The 19,312-nt window shown below is 36.0% G+C and overlaps 1 pseudogene across 1 annotated transcript in view; it reads right to left on the bottom strand.

Moving 5' to 3' along the window:
- Positions 1-5,930: 5,930 nt before the first annotated feature.
- The window catches only part of LOC145682827 (mite allergen Der f 3 pseudogene), a 439,184-nt pseudogene continuing 425,802 nt past the window's right edge, over positions 5,931-19,312 (bottom strand). Inside the window, exon 3 of the transcript XR_014130956.1 lies at positions 5,931-6,020. The product of XR_014130956.1 is annotated as a mite allergen Der f 3 pseudogene (transcript). The remainder of the gene's footprint in view (positions 6,021-19,312) is intronic.

Here is a 19,312-nt window from a genome sequence, read left to right as displayed (position 1 = left end):
AATATTTCACAAAAAGCTGGTATTTTTAAACAAATGTGTTCGATATCTAGTTTTCATAAAGTAGTCATTCTCTCCTATAAATAATTTCAAAGGGGCCGCGGTGGTTCAGTGATAAAGCGTTCACCTTTGGTGCATGGGATCCTTGGTTCGACCCCAGCTCGCACCAAGTGAATTTTGTGGTGGAAAAACACCATGTGCATGGTTTTTCTCGGGGTACTCCCGTTATCTCCCACTTTCTTCATTCCACCATTTCATTCATTTCCCATCATCACTGTGTCCTTTAGCCTAGTCGGTATAGCCGTGGGTCGTAAAACTTAAAAGATTTGATCTCAAATAATTCCAACCCAAAAAGTTGCAGGAAGTGTGTTATTTCGAATAAAACAAACTACTATATAAAATTCTGAGTATTATTATTTTTTAAATATACAATTCTAGCGGACCTTATTTCTAAATCGAAGGGTAAGAAGACTAAATTCACTCTCTTATTATTGTAGATTCATTTCAATTGAAGCAGTTAAAATAGTTGGTAAAAATTAGAAAGCCGTACCCTATATTCCAGTGTGCCACAACTGGATAACAGGCACGCTGGCGTGCCCAGCAAATTACAAGAATATTTGTCGAGTTTATTTTATTTATTATTATCAACGATTCTTCCATGGATCAGCTGTCTGTATACAGTTAAACAAACAAGTATCACATTGAGGGAATGAGTGTAATTATTTACTTTAATAGTAATAGAAAGGTATATTTTCTTGTATTTTCTACCGGGAATAACTGCATCCGGTCTAGAAAGCTGGGGCTAACAACGAAGGAACCCGATGTGCTAAACACACACTACCCTATAGTCGTGAGTGCCACAAGTCCTTTTCTACGTCTTGGAACCCTAAGGATAGCTGCCTTCAAAAAGAGAGAGAAAGAGAGAAATAACTTAAGTCTATTGCAGTTACATGCTTAAATAAATACATTATGTAAATAACTGTTTCGTTTTCTGTTGTTATTTTTATTATTATTATTATTATTATTATTATTATTATTATTATTATTATTATTATTATTATTATTATTATTATTATTATTATATAATTTCTTAGGAAGTTGACTGCCATATGTATGCACACTGCTCTCCCGTGCAGCGCCTCGTGTATGATTTTCCATAGACAAACTATATATTCCAAGTTCGTTGTGTTCGTTCTATAGCTGTGTTTGTAATTAGATGCATATGGCGTAGAAGTCAAAATTTAATGTCCACGCTACGTATATGCAAAACCATAGACAAAGAAATTTATGAATAAAGACATTTATGGCGCTAAAACAAAGGACAAAAATAAAGAATTACTGGCGGATTGTAGCCCGTAGTGCACAGGTGATAACGGTTAACAGAGTTAAATTTAAACAAATAGTTTTAATTAAGCACAAATTTAACTTATAGAGTACAGTGCGGAAAGGCTCAGGAGTTTGCTAGGATCGTTACAATATCGAACCCCGTAAAATGCACTGCAAACCTGTCCGCAAGCCCCCCGTAATGTTCAACAGATATTGTGTATTAATGCTCATTTCAATGCAAACCTATATAGACCTACGCACTTCAATACTCAACGAAGGTGCAGACTATTCATGAGTTCCAGTATTAAACTCTCTCACCCAATGTATTCTCCTAACATGTCTCCCAGCGATTACAACATTGTTTGGTATTTCAATCACTTCCTGGTAGGATAGCTTTAACTAGAGACCACTGATTAACCTGGTATTGGATGTTTCACTTTCTTACCTTTGGAGTTGACAGTCATCGGTTGGACATTTTACACGCAAATATCTAATATTAACAACGTTTCTTCTATAATTTCGTAATACATGGTGTCCGAGAAGTCCTTCCCTGATTACAGAAATTGATAACTCAGGCTAGAAATAAGATAGAAATATGAAACTGGTGTTGAATTGTTTACAAACTATAAAAGTTTCGGTCACATCAGTACACTTCCACATCAGCACCCTTCCCATTATCGTCCTCAATACGTGATAGCATTTCGACCGCAAAGTCATATCGAAGTGTACCGTCGTCGGGCAACAAGCCCTGAACGAGTTGCCCTTTGTAAGCACGAAACAATAAACGTTTGTGTAAAATGTCATGGATAGAGCTTTTTGGCATCTGTAATTCACGTGAGGCCCTGCGCACCGATTTCTTAGGACTTCTCAGAAAAGACTGCCGCACAGCCTCCACCGTGTCTGCTGAGGTTCTTGGTCGACCAGACCTCGGAATTGTCAGAAACCGACCCTGTGTTCTTGAACTTCTCATACCAAGCTTTAATGCTCTTGACATCAGGTGGAGTCCTCCCAAATGTTGTCTGGAACTGTCTCTGCACCGTGGTTGGTGATCGTGTCTCATGGTACCACAGGACACACTGTGCCTTCTCCTGGTTGGTTGGCATGGCTTCTTGGGTTTCTTACTTACGTACTACAAACCTAAAACAAAAAAAAAATTGAGATTTGGTAAAACAGAACAAACCTAACACAGACAAAAACTTTTATAGTTTGTAAACAATTCAACAACAGTTTCATATTTCTATCTTATTTCTAGCCTGAGTTATCAATTTCTGTAATCAGGGAAGGACTTCTCGGACACCCTGTATTGTGTTATTTCTTTGTATTATTCATTAGCTTGGTTAGGCTCGTTTAAACACTTTTCTCTTTGCACCTATTCCTTAACGTTGGATAAAAATACACTAGCTCTCACCGGGATTCAAATCCAGAACCAATGCACTTGAACCATTTGACCACAACAAGGCACATTTAAAAAGAAGTTTCGATTTTGTTACGAAAATTGTGATTGGGTGTAACATTTAAAAATATATTTAAGAATGGGTACGGATGAAACGCACTGAATTTTCTCGCTCGAATTTCTTAAACTGACTCGTGTTAGGCTGCAGCTATTACTGAAACATTTATTTGGGAAATGCGAATAAAATAATGTGTTTTAGAAAACTTCGTTCAAAGCAACTTACGTCCAAAAGTAAAGTACCCATTCGTCATATTTCTGTTAGAAGTAACTTATGCCATACATTAGAATTATTAAGGAGATAATTGTATGTGAACTATGAGCAAAAGCGTCTGAGTACTTTCTGAGAAAATCGTTAAAAAATCATCTCCAAGAATAAAATATCTCTCGTATATCTTTTCAGGACAAACGAGTTATGCTATTTATGAAATACGAACAAAATTGCCTGAGTCGTTCTCGACAAAATCGTAGGGTAAAAGTTGCTCCGAAATATACCACTTCTGGCTTTTTATTATTATGGAATTATACCATATCGTTAGGTTATTTATGTAACATTTATTTATGAAATATGAACAAAATTGGATCATATCTTATCTTTTGGAAATATTCGTGTTCCGCATACATAAATCTGTATAATTTAGTTTCTTTCAAAGCAAACATTCCTTACACAAACTTATGATTGCATTTTGAAATCGAGTTTTTGTCGTCGTTAGAATTTAGTAAATATAAACATAACACTCAAATTAGTTTTTTACTTTTACAGAAAGCCAAATTTCTGTAAAAAAAAACCAAAAGAAAAAAACTGCGGCTGACTTAATCCACACCATCCTTGTGCAGTGCATAATAAAACGCAAGTGTTACAGGGAAGGACTTCTCGGACACCCTGTAAATTATCCCCTACTCTCATTCGTTGCTGCTAGCGCAAATTATAAATAAAATTTTTACAAAATCATTAATATAAATCAAAAAAGCCATCTAATCAAAATAAATAATTTAAAAAATAAAAATTAAAAATAATTGTTTTAATTATAAATGTTTTTAAGCACTCAGGTTGTTAAATATATAATTTGCTTGTAGTTTACTTATTGTATATTATTTGTTTAATCATAATACATAATACTCGCAATTTTAATCTCACGTTTAATTCTTAGCCGTAATCGCTCGTAACTTTACAGTGTATTATAAAAAATTATAAATTATTTGTTTTAATTTGTTTTATTCATTAATCTTTACGGTAAACACTCTTCTCTTCCCCAATATCTTTTCAGCGGCAGGTAAAAACGGGAACTGCTTATATAGTTTATAATGACCTTTTGTGGGTGCTAAAAGCCACAAAGCCAAAGTTTAAAGCAAATGGATAAAAAAATGTCGTCTGTTAGCAATCCAAAATAAATCGTCTTATTCCCGATAAACCCACAAAGGTCGGTCATAATTTCCTGCACTTGTGGATATGAAAAAAAAAGAGAGGGAGGGAGAAAGTCAATACTCTAAAACGTAAAAAACACAAGCACACACACATACACACACACAAACGATAATTTGACATTAGCTTTTTCCTTTCTTCCTTTTTTCACGACAACAAGCATCATTCGATGTAACATCATGTCGATATAACAAGGAGTAAGGCTGGAAAAACTGTCAAGGTCGCGTATGTTCTTTATCCTGTTCCAGACACACAAATCCGAAGTGAGTTGTCTGCTGTTCAAGAACGGGCAGGTAACATACAATACCATAAACTGAAAACAATAACTGTTTCCAATAGTACACGTATTCTAATACTGAATAAATACGTCGATTAAAGGATACTATCAATAAGTTATTTCCTTATTATACTGTTTCGGTTCTTAATAACATCAAAATTATACACTTCCAATAATGTTTTGTAAAAAAAAGGATGGGATGGGATGGGATTCGATATGGTGTCAAAATAATGAAATAACTACGAGTCCGCCACTCTATCCACCTAACCACAGAGGCTACGTTGTGCTTGTTCTTTTTTCTTAAGAAATAATTCATAACCATGGTGCGTATCGCTTCGAACCTTAATATAAATGTTTTTCTGTTTAATTCTATATATTCGTACGACATCTTAGTTACAGAAGCTAATTTATATTTGGCAGGCAATCTACACACTAGGTTTTAACCAATAAATGCAACATTTTAGTCCACTATCCAGTTCCTTCGTCCAACTCCTCGACTCCCCTACTGAATTCCCTCCGCAATCGTGGTGTGCTACTGAAAAAATCCCTAGAAATTATCGTTGCCAGTATACACAAAACCAAGCATAATTTTGTTTTTTGCTTATATTTTTATTATTTTATTATATTTTTTTGGAAATAACTCCTTAGATGGATTGTTCTATATTATCTCCACCTACTAATAACTCAATTTTACCCATAAACGTAAGGAAAATGGAATAAATGCCAAAAATAGTGAGTTACAGTATACGCGCTTTTTTTTTTGCGCATGGGAGTACAGTTGCACTAAATCAGTGTTACCAATTCTGAATTTCTCATTCCTTTTAAAAAGGAATGAAAATTGAGAAACAATATGTTGGTTTCGGATTTGAGTATTGTACTTGGAGAAGTAATTCTTATGATTCTACTCATATATCAAGGTAAACCACACACGTATCATTTTGATTTTGAATGTTAATGTAATAAATCCTTCATAGTAGAAATTTTAAAGTCAATTCCGTTGAAGAACAATAATATCTACACCATCAAAACACTGTGCAGTAAAGAAGAAAAAGCGAATGAGTTCTAGTCATAGGCAATAATCATCTCTCAATTTCAGAAGGAAGTTCTCGACCATCCATTTGTATCTCCGAGTGAGACCCATGAGGAGGACATAGAGAAAGTAATCCCCGTATAGAGAGACTGACTGCTTTGAGAGTTAGCTTGCAGCTAATAGAAAAACATTATTTTTCGAACCTCCTAGGGCTCTAGAATCAGAGAGAATTGTGTCCACAACATCCTCTCTTCCGCTCCCTATTCAGTCACCCAGAGAGGTGTGAGTTGGTAAAGTGACTCGTGTCGTCTAACACTCCACCACGTATTATATTACTGATTCACATTGTGTAAATTGTAATTATATTTGGTGTGGAAGTTGGAAAATTTTTAAAGTATAAACGATATTATGTTACTTAACTTTACACTTACTCAAGACAATGAGCAGCGGTTAAAATGAAATATTCATTTATGATAGTTCCTCCACAATAGTGCGACCTCTGACGCTGCACCGACACCTGTAACAAATAATATTTTTAGTATTACAAAACTAAAAATGTTGACGAAAATATCATTACTAAAAATAGAGCAACTAAAATTTTCAAGTTGTATTTACAATATTGCACTTTGCTATAATTTATTAATAATTTGCCACATTATGAAATAAATATTAAAAGTACTACTTACACAACTACTTATTTTCCTTTAAATGCATATGAGTGTATGAAGTATTTTCTGCTCTTAAAGATCTATACTATCGTTAATCCTGGAAAATTTTCTTACGTCATAAACAATATATGGAAGTTAATAGAATTTATCCTATTTTCCCTGTAACATTTTATCTCTAATCTTGTTCAATTCTAAACATACTACACGTTTAGGGTTTCTTTATACAAAAAATTGAACCGAGGTGTTTCTAAAATTTTCTCTTATTAAACATGAGTGTGTGAAACCCGTGCCACTCCAGTGAATACATTGAATAAAATCCTAAAATGTCAAACTTAGTATCCCCATTAACATACAATTAGTAACATTATAGTAGTGCTAATAGAAAGGAGCATGCAAAATATGTTTTTGTCTCTTAAACTTTGTAAATAGCTTATAATAATGTAAAATAAAAAAGGTTTTAATTCAGTCTCGAAAACTAAATATTGATATCAATTCATAAATTTCTTGTATTGAATTTTATCTAATATATTCCTTTTCTACGAACTGATTGAGCCCTTTCAGGTTAAGACTTTTACATACATTTATGGGAGGAAACTTAACATATACGCTGTTTATTTTTCTCATTTCCTTTATTGTATCATTTTGTTTGTTTGGTTATTACATCATTACCTGTTTTGCCGTGAGTGTATTAGGGTCTTATGATTTGATTATCTTACTACATTTGGAATATTTACAGTTGCTTGTAAGCTAAGATTAATCGGAAACTAATATTTGAGTTCCATGTAGCTGGAACGAATGCATGAAATTTATTTTCATGAACACTATTTTTTTTGAATGTGCCAAAATATTATTTTGTCAAAATGCATATAATAATTTTTTACCCTTGTCCAAAATAGAACATGCATTTCAAATTTTGATTCTTGAGTGAGATTATACCAACTAGACCAGTGATATTAACAGAACGAAATATATCTAAGAAAGATATATTTATTATCTGGACTTTTAAGAATATATCATGACAGAAAACGTACCTAAAATATGATTAAACTGATGGCAGGCTAGAAGCATACAAATAGAGCGAGATTTTGTTAAGTATTGTCTGGTAACACAATCATATTTCCAGTTATTTTAAGAATATATATATAATAAGACACATTTAGAAATTAAAATTGCAAACCTCGAACCGAAATTGTGTGATATTTACCCGAGTTGTCGTTAACGACACACTAACAATTGAAATACACATGTTTTCCTATTTGACTATACCGTCTATTATATTTCGCAAACTGCAAATCATAAGAACGTTCTATTACCGGAGGCAGCATACGTAGTCTACATGTCTAATGCGTTAATTACATTATATGACTTCAACCGTGCAATTCATGACAGGAGTATAAACTTAAGATTAATAGTGTAAAATTTTACTAATTAACTTTAAACGACCGAGGACGGCGACCGATGTTGAAATTGTGTATTGAACGGTATTGAGGAAATTCATGGAATTCTGAGTCCGTGGTTACTGCGTAACCCTCGATATTTCGTTTGAACACCGCGTCTTTTTTATCGTTTCGAAGAGTTCTTCACGCATTGAAAAACTTCTCCCAAAAAATAACTGTCAAATTTTTACTTCCGGCTGTAGAAAATCAATAGAATGGTGTTATTGTCTTGACGATATTTTAAAATGAAAGAGAAAATTGTTTCACATGGAATCTTATCACACTAAGCTTGTTTTCTTCTTTCACTTCCTTTTAAGATCTAGAAAAGGAGACAAACTATACACAACCACTAATTCTCCCTTATATATTTGGACTTTCTGATTTATATCTGTCTCCTATTTATACTCTCAAAAAGTGAATGACTTTATTACTCCTTTGTTAGTGTGTTGTCAAAATTCAACACAAGACGTAATGTCTTTCAGGTTACCTGATCATGATAATGGCTTTGTTTGTATGCATCCCGAAATGGCCAGTACAAGCCACTAAGATCCACCGATATTACGAAAGCACTCATCGACACAGATATAGGACCTTTAGGCGAATCTGATGTTCTTGGCAGTGAATGTTATTCATTGTCTGATAACGAAAATTTGGCTGCAGCTGGAGATTCTGACGGAGATTACGACACATTCTTTTCTCGTCAAATTTAAATCTTCTGCATTTGTATTTTAGATGCACATTATTTAAAATTGTACCTTGAGAATTCAGTGAGGAAAAACATACATTGTAATTATTGTAAACATCCTTTGTCAAGTAGTAAGCAACATTGCTTAAGCTTACAGGGCGTTGAATTGATAAGTAGTTGTGAAGCTTGTATTTTGATGTAAATAAGGAAACTTTGGACCATGGAGCACTTAGTTTTTAGATTTGGCTTATACAGAATAATAACGGTATTGTTATATGCAACCCTAATTATAGTTGGATGTAACTATACAGAATTGTTAATATAGCGCAAGCAATAATTATGACTCGGAGTATAATATTATAATGTTAAATAATTCTAGCTGGGTCAACAAATATTATGGTTGTCCTAGACATATTTATGATATTAACAACTATGCCAATTATTGTACTTGCAACTTTACAGCTGCTATATAGTTGGAAATACTAAGGTTCTACGTGTCATAGTAAGGTCATTGGAACTATCCAGAAATGTATTATGCTTGTCCCTACAATATGTGTTGTGATACCGACTTGTATAATTGTTGTAACCATACTCGAAGTGCTAAAATAGTTGACGTAATGTGTCTTGATGCTTTCACGACTATAATTTATGGTCACCAAAAATATCTTTGTTGTTAGTAAAACTATATTGTTGTGCTGCACTTACCATAAATATTGTTGTACAAGAAATCTGGTATTGTTATCACAGCCATAATTTTGTGCTATTGTGCTATGTGTATCATGTTAATAACTATACCAGTATTGCTAAGGCAACAATACTGGTATGGTTAGAGCCAAACTATTATTGTTGCCGTAACAATAGTAGTATAGTTGCCCTAACGATACTGTTATGTTGTTGAGTTGAGTTGAGTTGATTTTAACGTCCCGTTCAGCGGCGAGGCTATATGAGACATAGACCTACTGATTAACGTGGAATCCGAACCACATGAGCTCCCGCTGGGAACTGTTATAGTGAGTAACGCCACACTGTGAATGTTACACTCGCCGAAAAAAAACCGCTAACTTCATGCAATTTTGGCTAACGCGTAAGAAAATTGTCTGACCTGGTAGACATAATTGTTTAATTTTGAAGACGGAAATATTTACATATGGGCATATGTGGTTTCTGACATTTACTGCTCGATCGCTACAAAACCAAACAATGCTGTCTACCAAGTTAGATAATTTTCTCATGAAAAATTGCATGATATCCGGAGTTTTTTCGACTGGTTTATATTGCGTGGGATTATTATTTTGTAACATGTCTTAAGAAAGGATGTTGACATCCATACCACACTGCACAACCATAAGAATTGGTTACGATAGTTACCATTTTAAATGCAATCTTGTGCAGCAGCTCTCAGACTACAACAACACCAATATTGCATATAGGCAGAATGTATCTAAAATGGTAACGATCCACAATGGTATCCTCTTTCTTAAACGTGTTACATAATAGCAATGCGGTGCAATATAGATAAAATCCACAGTTCGGCAACAGCACTAGAATTGGTACAACGAACAGCAGTAGTAAAATTGTACAGCAAACCTGTAAGAATAAAGTTCAGACTAAATGAGTTGATAGAATTCTTATAATAATTTTATTAACTTTCCAACGTCACTTAAGCAGCCGTTTTATTAATTTAATCTTATACGTTTCGATGATTCCTTCATCATCATCCGTGGCTAAGTGATAGAGCACTCACTTCAAGAGCGAGGGGTTTCTGGTTCGATCCCAGATTACATGAAGTAGAGTTTTATTGGATAAACACTATGTACACTCATGTCCAAAATTATCGTCGTATGTCCATAAATATGTTGTATTAATATAATTTGATAATGAATTCGACCCATATTTCTTATGATGTTAGTATGTGCATAATCGGCAAAGACATGTATGTGGGAAATTTCATCTCAAAATAGCAGTAGATAAGAACAATAAAAAGGCAACATTAGCAACATTTTGTTTTACTCATTTCAATTTTCGTATTTATAATTATCCTCCTATGAAATTTACCACAAATATACATTTCCCGATTATACACATAGTATCAGTATTAAAAGTACCCTGAAAAATCATTATCAAATTATATTCTTATAAGAAGATAGTTATAGATATATGACAATCATTTTGGACATGAGTGTACGTGTGTTTTCTCGTGATTTTACCATTTCGTTAAACCTGGTTCATTCCACCATGTAGTCCATTATTACCATCATAGATTCCATTTGCCTAGAAACATAATCGTGCGGCGTTGAACAAAGAAATGACTTTTAATGAATATTTATATTAACGAACTCACATAATGGTAAATTTTTCAGTCGTTAGAAAGAAGAAACACTATTATATTGCATTAACAGAAACCACGACTAAGGATTTATAATTTGAATGAACCACTTGAAGTGTACAACTTCGACGTCATACAATACGTAACTTTCTGTTTACGTCATTGTATGAAGTATATACACTCTTAAGCTATATTTAAAATTACGAAAGGTGCTTTAAGTGAATACCAATTCATTGCTACACAGAAATATTACTGTATGGCTTACCAGCAAATATTAAAGTTGAAAGTGCAACAGCGATTTTTAAAGAAGAAAATCATTGTACAAATATCATCGAACCGAAAATTTAAGAATTTAAAGAGGGAGCAACTGCTGTTATAGTAATTCGAACTCAGAAAGCGTTTAGAATATGGGATCTGCGTTTGGAAGGATTGACTCTTCATCTACGAATTATTTTGCTGGAAATGTGAATGAAGCCCACGGACGCGAAAGTTCCTCAATCATTCAAATTGTTTACTAAGTTTTAAAATAAGTGTTTCTTTCTTACCAAAAAAAATGTAAAAAAAAAATTCTGAGAGATCGTAACACGTACTCACGATAAGAACTTTTCAAAATGTATATGATAAAATTAATAGAAAACATGCTTAAATGAAATTGAAAGTTAGCGTTTCATTATTAGCTATATAGTGATGTTACACTTACCTTATTTTGAACTTTTTTTGCACTTGTGCATCTTATTTTCGGTTAATAGCTTCGCATTAAAATACCCATACTAACTATAGTCCTTGTCACCCGAACTGGCGTGTGGCATCAGCCAGTAAGCTCGCAGTGCGCTGTTACTAAACCTTCAGGGAGGAATCTATTCATTCATAATTGTTCACAAATATAAACAAAATCAATTATGAGTTATTCCTTCCTGAGGGTTCAGCAACAGCGCACTGCGACCTTATTGGCTGATGCCACACGCTAATTCTGGTGACGCGGATTATAGTAATATAGACTTTGTTTAGTGCAATACTAATACTAATAACTTAGGGCTTTTAGAATCCGGGGTGGATGTTCAAGATATTTTGTACATGACTGTATACTGGAAATCTTCAGGGAAAGTTGTTGTCAAGTACATCTATTCTCATATAAATATGAATGTCCACATGATGATATAATTCTTTTTCCTTTCCTGTATCGTTACATTGAAAGGAGAAACCCTTAAAATTATTCAGTATTATTATAGTGGTTGTGGATAAGTATAACAGAGTTCTTAGATTATAATGGAAAAAATAACACTTTAGAACTGACCAATCCTTCTATAGGAACGAATTCAGTCACATTCGTGGGATAAGAAAAGCATAAGATTAGACTTGGTTGTCCTCGGAGACCTGGGTTCGAGTCTCGAACCAGTTGTTCATCTTTTCACTCTTTGAATGAAGGAATTCGCACTCTGCACGGTACGTCAGAGACCAATGTTGAATTTCTGTCATAATATGCTCTAAGATAACTCAGATTAAGCGAACTTGAACCCGAGAGGAAGTTACCAGAAATCTTGTAGTAACGAAAATTGTGTTTAAAAAAATTGTCTCATATATATTGTTATTTTACAGAAAAGTACGCAAATATGAAGTTGTTAAGATACTTTGAATGAAACTTACTACAACCCATCAGAAGTTATTAAACAGAATATCATGAGGTAAATTTACCATTCAGTGTAAATCAACTTTATATACAATAGTTTGTTATGTATCGTAATTCCTAGTTCTTTTCGAATAGCAGGGAGTGGCTAATGAACGCACAAAGCAGACTTTATCAGAATCCATTTAATTGTATTTATTCCTTCATAAACAAGACAATATATTTTATATTAAATTACAACTTAACATAAGTGATGTATATCCAGAACATACTTGTCTTGAAACTAAGTAATCATTGTAATAAGGATTTATATATAATTATCTTTATACAAGGTGCAATGAATTCAGGGATAAAAATTTCCGAGATAATTTTTCACATTAAAATATGATAAAGGTCATATAGACTGCAGGAAGCGTTAAAAAAAGGACGTTTAAAGGTCAATACCTCCACTGTTATGAGACCGATTGTAGTTGTGTCTAGACATCATTTAGGAAGTAGGATGTGCTCTATCCAAACATCCATTTTTCAGTCTTGCGGAACATAAACATCAATTTTTATATAAGCAGTTTGGATACTTAGAAACTTTGAAGTATATGCCAACAGCTTCTATGAAAATTAATACGCTAGTGCTGCAGGAATCAGAAATATACTGCAAAAGTGACTGATACTTGTAAGAAACATATTGATTTGTAATTCGTGCACATTAAGCCTGTAGCGCTACAGTGGCACAACGTATATTGTAACTGTATAACTCTTCTACACCGCTTGTAGGTCTATTGGCGTATGTGACGACCGAAACTATGTTGTCAGCTCTCACTGCGATAAGGCACTGCTGTGCTGCTTTTGCTTTTCTTTTTGTTCTTTGTCATTTGTGAGACGCCAAACATCTTTTTAGTTGTTGCACACCCTGAACGGGTTCCTGCGGAGCGAAATATTTAAGAAGTTGACTACATATTCTTGTTTACGATAGATATATGATAAGTACTTTGAATTATAATGCGGTTTTGAATTGGTTAACTGTTGAAAAAATACGAAAATAAAGCTGTACTTGCAAATGTATATTAGCTGAGAACGTAGGTACTGACAGTGTTGATTACAGATTTTCTCGTGGAAGAATTTCATTACACTAGAGGTGAAAACAGACGTCCATTTAGACAAGCCCCCACTTTTTCAGACTCAATCGGAAATGGTCTCAATCGTTTCTACACAAATGTGCAGGCGAAATTTTCGTTTGTACACAATTCGGGGCGCCGCCATAACGAGAATAAAGTGGGGGGAAGGATGTCTAAATGGTAGCCCCCCTACTATGTCCAATTCAATCACAAATTGTCGCAATCGTTTGTACATCGTTCGTACAGAAATGTGCGGGCGAAATTTTCATTTGTACCCAATTAGAGGAAACGCCAGAACAAAGAAAAAAAAATGTGAGGGCTGTTTAAATGGTATTCCTCCAGAATGTCAAATTCAATCACAAATAGTCGTAATCGCTTCTGCATCGTTTGTACAGAAATGTGCTGGCCAAATTTTATTTGTATACAATTAGGGGTGCCGCCAGAACGAAAACAAAGCGGGGCTATCTAAGTGGTAGCCCCTTACCATGTCGAATTCTTCACAAATTGTCGCAATCGTTTGTACATCGTTTGTACAGAAGTGTGCAGGCGAAATTTTCGTTTGTACACAATTAGGGGCGCCGGCAGAACGAAAACAAACTGGGGGCTGTCTAAATGGTAGCGTTCCTACCATGTTCAATTCAATCACAAACAGTCGCACTTGTTTGTACGACTTTGTACATAAATGTGCAGCTGAAATTTACATTTGCACGTAAATGGGGCGCCGCCAAAACGATAAGAAACTATGGGCTGTCTAATTGATAGCCCTCCTAGCATGTCGAATTCAACCACAAACTGTCACACTTGTTTGTACGTCTTTGTACAGAAATTTGCAAGCAAAATTTTCGTTTGTACCCAATTAGTGGCGCGCCAAAAGGATAACAAAGTATAGGCTGCTGTTGCGCGATTTTATTTAATTCCATAAAAAAATAGTTGAAGATTACTGTTTAGTTAGCTTTTGTTGCCATATTAACCAGCCTTGACCTTGGCCACGAGGCGGTCAGGTGGGTGGTAGTGGTAGTACAGCAATTGCTGACATCTATAATGTAAAATCTGGGCTAAATAGGTAACGAAAATTTCATACAACGGAGGAACAATGTTAATTTGGACTGTGTTAAATTGAACTTATGTGATCAGTGTTTGGAATTATTTGCCAAATTATATAATAATGGATCTATTAGTCGGACATAAACTAAACAAATATTTCTTCGTAAAAAGGGATTAAACCAAAATTAAATATGAACTTTTTGGAAAGCGATTGGAAACGGCAAGTGCTAAAGTGTTGTGAAGTGGTGATTTGATTTTTATATGACTATACTGCGGAAGATTACTGGTATTTGTTTGATTAGTGGCATTTGAAGAAATTACAGAGAAATATTTGTAAAAAACCTAAATTAGCCACATTTACGTTCGAATGCGGATTCATATGTTTCGTTTGTATTCTTTAGATTTGATTAAATACTTGTTTTCATTTACATGGCCATTTTTAAATTTTGCATTTTGTATATGGCCATAAATAAGTGTGTTAATGGGAACAGTAATATTTAACGGTGGAGTGTGAGAAATTAATGATTTGTCGTAACCCCTTTTGGACTTGTTAACCTACCAAATTAAACCTTTAGAATTACCATTTTGGTCATTTAATGGTGAGAAGCATTGTGTTTTCAGGCCTATATATAGTGTAAAATGTCATATAACAAACGCATATTTAATCGGGGGCATGTAAATCCTATGCAGTCTTCTTTTTCTACTTTTGGGCGTGTTACGAGGGAAAGTACCGGTCAGTTGATAGATCTGGGTCCTTGTGGTAATGTTGAGAGGGGCGATATCAATGAAATAAGACCTGTGGAAGATTTGCTTGATTTCGCTGGCGCCACAATTCCACCCGACTCTTATACTGAAATAAATATGGCGCAAAGAGGTCCACGATTTAATTTTGAAACACATATTTCAAATACTGCATTTAAGGCAATAGAGACTCAAGTGAACACTATCCCATGTTAACTTCCGAAGATGGTTTTGCAGTGTGTGATTTCTTAATAAAGGCCAATATCCTTATTGAACAAAACTTGGCACCTTTACATCTTATTCTAACTCTTTTGTTAAACCGTGTAACGGGAAAAGTGTTCACAGATTTAAAACAGTTAGTTCTATACGGTACAGCCGGACCAATATTCTGGCCACGTTAGTTAATAAATATGTTAGTAGTGTGGTTAGGACGGAAATTATAAATCATAAACTATATCAAATGATGAACATTAAACAATCATTTACGGAATTTATACATGAGAAGAGTAGTGTAGCAAACTTGTTCGGTATGGGAATGCCTGAAAATTAATTCTGTTCTTTGGTGATAAATTAATTACTCCGGAAATTAGACAACTATTAGTATTAACAGCTGTGCCTAACATAAAAAGAGAACTGTTAAATTTTGCAGAATTATATGACTCTAATCGGCAGTAGCAAAGAGATTATCAGAAAATAGCGCGTGAACCATTTGTGAGTGGCATAAGTAAACAAAAGCAAACTCAAAAAGTAAAACAGTGTTATAGATGTGGGTCAAAGGAACATTTATGGCAAAATTGTATAGTTCAACCTGAACAATCCTCTTTTCGTGCTAATAAATCGAGTTTGTTAGATAAGTGTTATGTGACATCTGATAATAGTAAAAGTAATATAATGCAAATAGTGGTATCTGCTTGCCATATGCCTGTGTCTTGTTATATCGATACAGCAAGTTCTTCGAATTTAATCGGAACTGAATATCTTGGGCGAATAAGTGAAAAGTGTAAACCCAAAACTAAATCTGTGAATGTATCCTCGTCGCCAAAAATGCCTTTACATCGCCGTGACGGGTATGTGACAGCGCAGTACTCTAAAGAAGGGATGGTTGCATAAGAATTTGTGATTAATTGTGAAGAGTTTTTATTTTGACTAGGAAAATAAAGTAGGTATAGGGAGTAAAGACACAGATTTGAAGCATCAGTGCACTGTCATCTCTGAAAAGATTCGTATTATTGCCTTATATGTTAAGTTAAACACCACAACATCTGTCACTGATAGCGTAGATCATCTTACTTTTTTAAAATTGCCTCTGTAGCCTATTTGTCCATACATTAATCTCCAGACATGATGTATAGAGGCGAGAAAGAAAGAGATACAACATCTGTAAGATTTATGTAATTCACTAAGGGACTATAGGAAACGACTAAGCTAATTACTGCTACTAGCGCTTTTTAATCTTCAGGGATTTACTACATGTTCGCAAAACATTATTCTAAGTCCTAAATCTGTGCGTGAATTATTTTATTCGCCTCACTGTAATTATTTTAGAATGGAAACTGATTACGCTGAACGTGAAAATGTTTCTCGTAAAGCAAGGGCCGTAATAAATGTAAATAAGATTCTCATTATTATATAAAACACATAAGTATTCATTCCGTGTATAGAACAATATAATACAGTAACTAAGCAACATCATAATCACTAACGCCCGCAGGATTTTTTTCAACGGTTGGAGGGGAAGTCCGATATAGAATGTTTCGTTTTATTCCCTATATATATTAACAGTCATAACATTTATCATTGATAGCGTAAATCTTCTTTCGCCACTGTAGCCTATTAGTCAGAACATTCATCTCCAGACATGATGTCGAGACAATAGAAAGAAATAGACATGAACAGTGGTGTAACTAATTTTACTGCGCCCTGGATCGATCGATCATCGATTTACTCATACTTCCCCAGGCCCTCTGCCACAGGTATTTCAGCTGCTGCGTTATATATATGGTTCCATGTCAGAAGGGCCAAACAAAAGGGCAAAGACAGAAAGACCCGAGTCAAAAGGGCCCTGCGTCAAATGGGCCCGGGTCGAGATGGCTCCCTCGCTACAAAAGGGCCCTACTCAAAAGATCTCCGCAACAAAAGGGCACGAGTAAAAAGACCCTGCGTCAAACGGGCTCAGGTCAAAAGGGCCCGAATCAAAACGCCCCTCATAAAAAGGACCCGAGTCGAAAGGTCTCCGCAACAAAAGGGCCCGAGTCAAAAGGCCCCGAATCAAAACGACTCTCATAAAAAAGCCCGAGTCAAAAGGGACTCCGCTACAAAAGAGCCAGAGTCAAACGACCCTGCGTCAAAAGGGACCGAGTCAAAAGTGTCCGAATCAAAACGCCCCTCATAAAACGAGCCATAGTGAAAAGGAGCCCACGAGAAAAGGATCCGAGTCAAAGGCCCTGCGTCAAATGAGCCCGGGTCAAGGGGGCTCTGCCACAAAATGGTCCGTGTGAAAACGACCCCACATCAAAAAGGCCCGGGTCAACAGGTCTCCACAACATAAGTCCCGAGTCAAAAGGGCCCGAATCAAAACGCCCGTCATAAAAAGGAGCAGAGTCAAAAGAGGCCCCGCTACGAAAGGGCCCTAGTCAAACGGCCGTAAGTCAAAAGGTCGCGGATTAAAAAGGCCCTAGTCAAAAGGGGCCAAATCAAAATGCATCTCATAAAAAGAGCCCGGGTCAAAAGGGTTCCACGACAAAGTTACCAGAGTCAAAAGATCCTGCGTCAAACGGACCCGGGTCAAATAAAGCCGGAGTCAAACGGCCCCGCGTCTAAAGGGCCCGGGTCGAAAGGTCTCCTCAACAAAAGAGCCCGAGCCAGAAGGCCCGAATCAAAACGCCCCTCATCAAAAGGGCCATAGTCAAAAGCGTCTCACGACAAAAGACCCGAGTCAAAAGGACCTGCATTAAACGCGCCTGCGTCGAAATGGGCCCCGCTACAAAAGGGCCCGAGTGAAATCGGCCCCACATCAAAAGGGACTCGTTCAAAAGGTCTCCACAACAAAAGGGCCCGAATCATAATGCCCCTCATAAAAAGGAGCCGAGTCCAAAGGGGTCCCCTACTAAAGTGCCCGAGTCAAACGGCCGTGCGTCAAATGGACCCGGGTCAAATAAAGCCGGAGTCAAACGGGCCCGCGTCGAAAGGGCCCGGGTCGAAATATTTCCTCAACAAACGGGCCAGAGACAGAAGGCCCGAATCAAAACGCCCCTCATCAAAAGGGCCCGGGTCGGAATGTCTCCGCAACAAAAGGGCCTGAGAATCGTTTGTTAACACAACGCAAAAAATTGAGATTTAGATAGCGATAATAAACATAACAATTATAATGATGTCTGCAGAATTTTTGTGTATACTGGTACGGAATGACAACCAACGTCAGTAACAGAGGCGACTCTTGAGGGAAGTGACATTGGTAAAAATTAACACTTTACGAACCCAATCCACAAGAAGTTAACTGCACAAATGTATGATGGAATTTCATTTACGGTGGAAAACATTAACGGTCTCAAAACAAAAGATCAAACAAAACTAGTGATGAGCGCAAGAGTCTTGTGTTGCAGTTTTTGCAAGAGTCTTGCATGCAAGACCAAGACCAGGAATCCCGATGCAAGACCAAGACCAAGACCAAGGGGTGCAAGACCAAGACCAAGACCACACCTGCAAGACCAAGACCAAGACCAAGACTCTTGCGCAAGAGTCTTGCACAAGTACCGTTTCGGTTGTAGAGCAGTCACATGTGGTTATACGGGTCCCTGGTTAAATTCTAGCATGCGCCATGGAAACTTTTTAGTGGGCAAACATCGTGTGCGTGGGTTTTGTCGGTAGAGACCTGCATGGGCCGGGCCTTGCCGAGACTCGAAGCCCGGCCCTGCTCGCAGGCCGGGCTTAGGCGGGCCGATTCTATTATTTCTTTGGGTCGGGCCGGGCTTGGCGGTCCGACACTGATTTTTTTTCAGGTCGGGCCGGGCTGGGGCCGATTAATTGCAATTCTTTAACCCTTGAGAAGTCGCGCTGAAAAAGTAACGCGAGTAGTCGCGCGCGGTCAAATGGACCGAACGAACATAATGTGTTGCAAAAATAGTTTTAAACAGTTTTCTTGTATTAGAAACGTAATTTTGTATATTTTCTGAT

This window comes from Thermobia domestica, chromosome 4 (assembly GCF_964235325.1).
Source record: "Thermobia domestica chromosome 4, izTheDome1.hap1.1, whole genome shotgun sequence".
Classification (NCBI taxonomy): domain Eukaryota; kingdom Metazoa; phylum Arthropoda; class Insecta; order Zygentoma; family Lepismatidae; genus Thermobia; species Thermobia domestica.
This window is presented reverse-complemented; position numbering and strand designations above follow the sequence as displayed.